At 33.5% G+C, this 9,186-nt stretch overlaps 1 long non-coding RNA gene across 1 annotated transcript in view; it reads left to right on the forward strand.

Annotated features, from left to right (window-relative positions):
- The window catches only part of LOC145992655 (uncharacterized), a 30,795-nt gene extending 22,684 nt beyond the window's left edge, over positions 1–8,111 (forward strand). The window contains exon 4 of the long non-coding RNA XR_014442191.1: positions 7,911–8,111. This is a non-coding gene — a long non-coding RNA (uncharacterized LOC145992655). The remainder of the gene's footprint in view (positions 1–7,910) is intronic.
- Positions 8,112–9,186: the final 1,075 nt, after the last annotated feature.

Here is a 9,186-nt window from a genome sequence, read left to right on the forward strand (position 1 = left end):
AGGAGGACATCGCGGACTCACGCATGGATAATGGTCACTAAAAATGAAAATTCATATAAGTAACAGGTTTAATATTTTAAATTTCACTCGCGTGACATAATAATAATTTATAATAAAAATGGCACTAATAATGTTAAACGTTAAGAGCAGACTTATTATTTAATAATGTGCTGTAGGCACAACATTTTTTTGCAGTATTAAAAATACTAGTTCAGCAAGTAAATCACTAAAAATTTATAGTTACACTTCAGAAGAAGGTATACATTTATATTAGCAAAGTTTCATTTTAGGCGCCAGTTATTGAGAATATTTATTTTATATGAATATGTAGACCTCGACGTCAAGATTTTTTTGCGCCCCCATAACAAGTATTTTCCTTCGGTTATTGGATAGCAACCAAAATCCTGGAAATCCATTCTGCCATCGCAGAATGATTATGGTTAAACCACAACGGTTTTAGTTTCAAACTTTGCCACAATAATATGCTAAGCATATTTTAGAATGAGTTGAGAGAATTAAAGATTCTTCGAGTTTGAGTGATGTTAGTATTTTAATGCATTGAAAGATTGCATAAATAATAATAATTATTTTATTTCAGGTAGTCAGGAGTAAATCAGTATCATTTTTCCATTACCTTGTACCTAAATTAAGATAAGTTTATAAACAGTGCTTAAAAATTTGGAGAATAAATAAATTATATCAGGTAAATAAATTAACAGATAAATTGAGCCTAGATTAAGAAATAAATAAGTTAAATACCTACTAATTTAAATTACGCACCTTAAAATACGTTTTAGTTTTGAAGAACTGTATGTTTTGTTGTTTAAGCAACATGAAAAACATTGCGATTTTAGTTATGTTTAACGGATTACTTCCATACGTAAGAGCTTCAAATTTTATTCATCTGTTGCAAGAGTCTTTCGATTATCCTCATATTATTATCACAAGTTTATTAATAGCAACATTTATTAGTAATATTTTTACAAATTTTGTAATTTGTTACTGTAAATGTCAACGCAAAAAATCTATTACTTATGACCATGAGTGTACCGATGATTTAGCCTTAAGTGAATTTAAAAATGATCCAAAGTCTGTGGAACAGCATTATGATGACGTTACATCACTTGTTGAAGTGGTACCGTTAAAGATAATTCACCCGCCAATTCCTCCACCCCTTCCTCAGTCCGTTATTATTCATCAAAGTGTAAAAGAAGAAGTTCAATATTCGTCCCGAAATACAGGGTCATCCGTTTGAGATGTCAGAAAAGTAAACCTTTATACACAAAAGGTTAATGTACGTATCTCTAAGCAGCTTGTTGTAATGTAAGCATAAAGGATGTAAGTTTCGAATGAGTGGAGATTTACTGACTTCAGCTGCGTGGCGGCAGTAGCATGCATGTAATACTGGAAAATTTCGCATACCATACGACACACTGTGTGTGCTGTTGTGACGTGATCACCATCTTTGTTACCATACACATTAGCGCTGCCATGTGGCCGAAGTCTGTAAACCTCCACTCATTCGAAACTTACATCCTTTGTGCTTATATTACAACAAGGTGCTCACTGACACGTACTTTAATCTCTTGTATATAAAGGTTTACTTTTCTGACATCTCAAACGGATGACCCTGTATATTAATCACCAAAGACGACGTTTTAGATTTGCCTAAAAATATTGTATCTGTCAAAGATAGAGTTCATAAGTTTTTCGTAAGCAAGGGTCCAAGTTTTGTACAAAACAGCCGCAAAATTGAATGTGAATTGATTAGTTAGCCCTGTGTCCAGCCAATTGCAAAGGTTAAAGATTTATTTGAAACTCAGCCAACAGCAAAGTTCGAAAATGTTCCACGTTTTACTAAAAATGCAGAAAGTAAGCCAAATTCTCAGGTTACCGAACCTGTTGTATCTTTTACTGATCATATTTTTTACGACTATACGTTTGCCTAAAAATATTATTATCTACATTACGTATTATTTTTTTTCCTAAAGTTAGAATTCATTATTGAAGTCTGATTGTATTTTATGTAAGGTTTATTAGTCTTTTATTTTGCTTGCACCTACCCAAGTCGTCGTTATTATGCGATCACGGAAGTGTTCGAGTTTTGCAGTCGCGCTGACAGCACCATATTTTCCATGTAGATATACAGTAGGAGACGTAAGACCTAATTGCCGAAATTTATATCAGAATGTTACTAATACCCACGACAGAGAGAAGAGGCAGATATTTCTCAATGTAATAAATTTGTTTAGTGCAGGACTTTCTGTTTTCAATACCATGTCAATTTATCATTTATCGCAATCAGTTAAAACTTTAGCAGTCAGTCAACATCATATTATTCAGGAAGTACAAAATATGAAACAAAGTCAATTAAAGATGGTCAACATTGTCAATGGAATTTTGGTAGCTTTAAAGCAATCAGTTTTGCATTTAAAGGAAGGATTACTTGCTAAATTTTGTTATGATTATAATGAAGAGGGACATATAATTGTTTTATTGCACGCCTCTGAGATGATAGAGCGTTTAGATTTTATAATTATGGAAATAGCTTCAGGAAAATTATCTTATCATATTTTAACTCCTAATTGGCTGCGTACATTTATTCAGAATCACCACGACTTTAAAGATTCGCTTTACAAGACAGACATAGGATTATTTTATTCTTTGACCAAAGTATATTTGATTAATTATGAACCCAGTAGTACATCATTTCATTTAGTTCTTGAAACACCTTTAGTACAGATGAATGACATCGCTCCTATTTTTAGAGCAGTAAACTTACGCATTTTACGTAATAATTCCTGGTCCCGCATTAGAATTCCAGAGTTAACTTACAGTATGCAAAATAAGGGAAGTCCACGATTAGTGCAAATTGTTGAGAGCGCATGTGAGCTTAAAAACTTTTTTACCTCTGCTCGCATAGTGAAGTTACCATTGATAAAGATGTACAGTTTTTAGAAGACTTACTTTTACACAACAGATCAGTTTCTTGTAATTTTGAAGTGAATTCTATTACTGGCAACAATCTTTTTCAGTTTATTAGAACACGTAATGGTATTTTAATATCAGGTACAGATCAATTTATTGTCATTCAGAATTTAAATAATAATTTGAACACCCACAGAACAATTCAGATTAACAAGGGGCAATCTATATTTTTTAATTATCAGGATTTTTCTCTGATTATTGTGGATCAACAAATTTTACATACCAGAATTTTAGCATTTTAACAGGTAAAAATGAAGGAAGTTGAATTACCACTTGGTATTCCCAAGAATTTATCTGATTTCACTATTCCCCAGTGGACTCCGCTTGAACTTGCTTTAAAGCAACTTAATTAATCTATTATTACAGGCATTTCATTTCATAAATTAGTTTTAACCCCTTGCCCAAGTCTATATTAGTTTTTATTATTTGGAATTTATTGTTAACCGCAGTACTTGTTTATTATTTTTATAAGCACCGAGACAATTAGATTCAGACCCAGATAGCACCTAAGTTAACTGCAAGTTAAATCGAATGTCGATTTAACTTGCAGTTAAGTTATATGCAATCTGGGGAGCAACATAGCAATAATTTATAATTCAAGGAAACACGTGAATCATGGACATTATTTATTTTATTTTATTACGGTTGTGTATGTTATTCAAATTTCTTTATTTATTTTCAAAGAATTATGGCATATGTGTAATCAATTTATTTTAATCATATTTTAATTTTGATGAGGCAATTTAATTTAATTTAATGTTAAGAAAATCCAATGGAATGAGTTTGGTTTTGTGTGCATAACGTGAATCAATTACACCTATTCCCAATAGTTTCCTTTCATTGTTATAATTTTCCTCTTTATTAACCTAACCTGTCTATACGAAACGACGTGGACGAGCAGTGCCTACATCAATCATGCATATTCTTATGAAGGACTTCCGCAGCAGCAGTCAACTACCGTGCGGAAAGACTCGTCACCAACAACTTAAAGGAGGCATGCAGACATTTTATTAATAATACTACAAGAGGACTACACTTTTCCAAGGAAGACATAATTCAACCATGAATTTCCCAGTTCAGTGGATCACAAACTGTTGATTTATCCACCACATTTTGTGAAGGAGCCAGTTAGAATTTTCCTCCACATCGTTTGTAGTTGGGACAACATTTTTCCCTATCTCCTAAGTTCAAAGAGTATTTATTACACATTTTACATTGCCTCAAACTAAGTTAAGAAGACAAGTAATACAAAAGAAGAAGAGAAGCAGAGAGACCAGATATCCTACAGCAGCAGTTTTGGTTACAACCATAATTACAGAGTTGTTGTTCAAATTGGGCTTCAGTGTTTCCCCACACATGCACATATAAGCTTATACCATGTGTATTTATGTGGATGTGTCCCATGCATCATGGAGAAGAACATTTTTCTGCAGCCCTTCTTCATGTGTTCAGTTCCGTACCATGCATGCTAGCCAGGTTTTAACATGCACCATAATACAAGGAGGCAACAAGCAGCAGCTGTGCCAATTATCCAGTGCTAGCAACAAATAGCGTTTATATTTTTTAAGAAGAAATTTTCATAACGGATAGCCAACTGAACATGCAAATAACAGCAAAGCATTCCTACAGCACTTTCGAACATTCCAGGAAGGATGATTTATTATGCCAATGTTTTATGAATGTGTTCATTATAAGCAGTTATTTTTTTTCATCAAGATGAAACATAGTGACACATTTTTTTCACATGATTTTTATGTGTGAAATTTCATTTCTGATGTTTACAATCAGAGGAGACAGTTTTTTGGACACTTGCAAGATCTTTTAATTCTGTAGTTATATATCAACAGTGTTTACAAGGCTATAATACAGTGTATATAATAACGTAGAAAAGGAAATCAAATGTTATTTTGATTTTCTGGGCTTTTATGCCTGTAACAGTGTCATTACTCAGTGTAAATAATTATGTGCACCGAATATTTCCTATTCATACACATAAATAGCGAAATAATCAGTGATTGGAAGTTTTGTATGCACATACACCTTCCCGTGACAATTTATTTTGAGAAGTTTATTTGGCTTGCAACGAAGGGAAGATTTAATATAAACAGTGCATAACAACATTTTTCTTACGTTTGGTAATAAGTAAAGTGGCTATAAAATAAGCACAATGTACGATACCTTGGTGTACCCAGGCTTTTTACATGCATAATCAGTGATATGTGTATTTGTGATAATTTTACAGCGAACACTTGTTTCATCATAAGATTCAATGCAACATATTACGTCTATTTTTCATATTCGCCATATACACTTATTTACGATAGTACTTACACATTTCAGAATCCACGATATCGTGAACTTCATAATAAACATTGTTTGTTCACGATACATATTTGAAGGGTCCACATCGGGCTCAATCCTATAGAAAGATTGTGAACTATGGTTTTTCTTGTGAAAACATGTCGGCCATTTGCATGAAGTTTTTTTTTTTTACTTCCGCTGGAAGTCAAGGCTTGGCATCGCACTGGCGATGTACAAAAGACTAACAACGATCGCTCGCGACTTAGTAGGAATGAGCAATCCTACATGAAAGGCTTACCTACCCAAAATTATGTTACGTCGAAAGTTATATCATGTAATGACATAAAATTTTGTATATACCAGTCATGTAATGATACAAAATACTTTTTTTAACAAAACATCTTTGACATGCGTACTTATTATTATGGATTGTAAGGTTTTGGGTAACAGAATATATTTTTTTTTGTTTAGGAAATCAAGAGAAAGCTATATTATTTAATTAATTTTTTTGTTGTTTTATATATTTTTTAAAAGTATAGAGTTGGCGAACCTGGGTCATGTCAAGCTTTTTGATTTGACTTAAATTTTCAACATTTTTTTTCCGTGGCGGTAGAACGTATAAATCCCGAAGATTATATGTTTATTTTAAAAGCCTCTCTCAATGCTTCATGTTGACCAGGACATTCACTTGTTTTTCTCAATTGTCTCAACTTCTGAGGTATGTAAACAATGCACAGTGTTGGGCTATGCAAACCTCCTGAGGTGTTCAGGAAATAGGTAGTTCCTTCTGCCTATTGAGTCAGCGGTTTGCATAGTGGCAATTTTAAACACGATTCGGCATGGAGGAAGAGCTCCATGGCCTAGGGAATATAGAGGTGAGACAAGATGAGAGGAGACTGACTTTTGGGATTGGAATAGAGGAGAGAGGAGAGCTTAGAAAGGAGTGGAGCAAAAGTGAAACGACGCCCTGGTCAACCTATAGAGAAGCCAACAAAAGACTTAGTATATTTTTATTCATCGTAATTATCTTAATTTTTCAGATAGACAGATAACTATCCTAAACCCAGCTATAATTCAGGTTCAAAGGTTCATAAAACCCAACGAGTGGCCGTTGCCTTTTCTAGCTGTTAAGTTCCTAAATCTTATTTGTACCTTTCGTCTTGCAAAGAGTTCACTCGTCATACCAATGACGAGTGCTCTCATCATAGAGGATGAATGATGAATAGCTTACATCACCAAGCAATTAATTGCGAAGTGACTGGTTCTGATCCCATCATTCTTTAGAATGATACGAAATAGCGATTAGGTAGAATTCATGAAAGCGAGATATAAAAATTAAGGCTCCACTCGGACTCCGTAAGGACATACGCAAAGTGAATTTCCCAATATGGGACTCGAACTTTGGTTTGCGGGATATCCACTTAGAAGTGTACATCAAAAAGTCAATGAGCGTGAAAACACTGAGACAAATTAATTTTCCAAAAAAGCGAAATCAGAAAATTAATGTCCACATTAGAATGTTCGATTTCATTGTGTATCTTGCAAAGGACAACTGATCAGAACACGATATCGAGACCATGAAACAAGTAATGGATATGTTCTCCAAGAGAACGAATTTCGGAAAACTTGAATGGAGACTTTCACATTTACTCGTTGCGATTAGCCAATAGTGGGGAAAAACGACGTAAAACAACATAATTCAATCAAGTTTAAAAAAAAAAAATAGTATTCATCTTCAGAAGGACAACGAACGTAAGACTTAACTAATGTTGCGAATGAAACGAACATGGGACCGTCACTTTTTCTGACTACCCTAATATGGATAAACCATAGCGATACATAATTTAATGTTGTTATCATTATTGTTATTAGCATATTGTGTGACAGTGAACAAAGACAACCGAACGCCGTTTTTCGTGTTCGAAAAGCTGTGCAAATGATGTGATGGAGCGATGTATAGACAAGAGCAAAAATTTAAAATCTAATATTTTTCATCTTCTAAAACAACGCCTAAGCTTTATTTATGATCGGTAAAACAACAATTGGAAAGTGTCAGTTGGATTTTGAACCACCTGTACATATATATGTGTGTATGTTTGGGTGCGCGTGTGTGTGTGTGTGTGTGTGTGTGTGTGTGTGTGTGTGTGTGTGTGTGTGTGTCTGTGTGTGTGTGTGTGTGCGTGCAAAGGTAAATATTTTCCCTTTGCATTGCATTGTACTGTACTATAAAGGCAAATAAGTAGTTTGGGGGTATGATCCCACACATTCTAGATCTCGACCAGGTGGAGGTGATATGATCAGCACCCGATCCCGGCTACCTTTTCCTCAAGGGTTGTAATATATAATTTGAAAAATAAACCATTTGCCAAATAATTATAAAATTATCCTCTACAAATTATGAAATGACTTACTAATGAAACCACATAATCAATTAAACTTGAAAGAATCTTATTTATTTCCTGCTGTAAGAACAATCATCTTAAAAAATAAGCATGTTTTTGCAGTGATAACTGCTACAAAAATAATCCATGTTTCAATCAATAGCGCAAGTCTGATATTCTTCTTCTTTGTAGTATCGTTAAAATTTGTCTTCTAAAATTAATTTGCATTGTACTTTGTAGGTTCCCTACATGAAGAGGAGTATGGCCGGCTTTTGGAGAATTTAGGAAACGATATTCCTTATTTATTTTCTTCAAAATTTTGAATTTATATCTTGATGTCGAAAATAATTTTAATTTCAAAAAAGCATGATTGCAAATGAAAAAAATGTAGTTTGATTGTAAATTGAAATGGTAAATTTCAATAAAGTTATGAAAATATTACTTTGCTTTGTATTGCAAAATTATATATTTTATGTATGTACGTACATAATTTACTGCTGCACATTGCAGAGGAACATAATTTACACATTTTTTTTAGTTTATGAATATTTTCCTTTCCAAAACGATATTTCTTCTTCATTATGATAAAATGCGTCATTTGTTTACTAGTGCTGTATTTCAGATTATTATTTTAAGTACAAGTGATATTTAATATGACAATATTAGATACGTTTGAAGCTTTAAAACAAAAAGGAAAAGACCCATATCTACGATTTTTATAACTTTGTGAAATATTTGATCACTGATTAAAATATTTCCCTTTGGTTATTTTGGTTACGTTTGGGTTAACTTTGGTACAACGATGACTGTAATGTTATTGTAGTGCAATGGTGATTGCGACAAACATGCGACATTCGAATGATGTCACATTCACTGCCTGTAAGACACTTGCACATCCATTGCGTTCCTGCTCTGATATTCGTCTTGTCATCTTTGAAATTATATTCACTAGCTGATCACCCGGCGTTGCCCGGGTTTTTAACAATTCTAACTATAGAGTTAAATGTAACTAATTTCATTTACAGGTATTTAAAAGTATAAGTACAGTATACAAATCATAAAGTAATATATTTTAAAATTCACTATAATATAATTGTAACAACAATTTATGAACAACATTTTTAGTTCCACCTAAAAGAACAAATAAATTGAATGGCATTGGGAGTGTCACTATTCGCCTTATCGACACCAAAAACTATGGATTCCACACTAATACAATATCTGTCGTTTTCGATTATTTTTTACATGTCACCTACTTCCCATCCCCACCCCTAGGGGCGCCAGGGGTGTCTTGGAATTGAACGGCATTGGGAGAGTCACTAATCATCTTAACGACTCCGAAAACTGTGGATTCTACACTATTGTCGGTCGTTTTACATGTCACCCACTTCCCACCCTACTCCTAAGGGTGTAATTTGTGTCTTGGAGTTGAACGGCATTGGAAGTGACCCTATTCATCTTATGGACCCCAAAAACTGTGGATTCACCACTAATATCGATCGTTTTCGATTATATT

Source organism: Lepisma saccharinum, chromosome 9 (genome assembly GCF_977018435.1).
Source record: "Lepisma saccharinum chromosome 9, izLepSacc3.1, whole genome shotgun sequence".
Classification (NCBI taxonomy): domain Eukaryota; kingdom Metazoa; phylum Arthropoda; class Insecta; order Zygentoma; family Lepismatidae; genus Lepisma; species Lepisma saccharinum.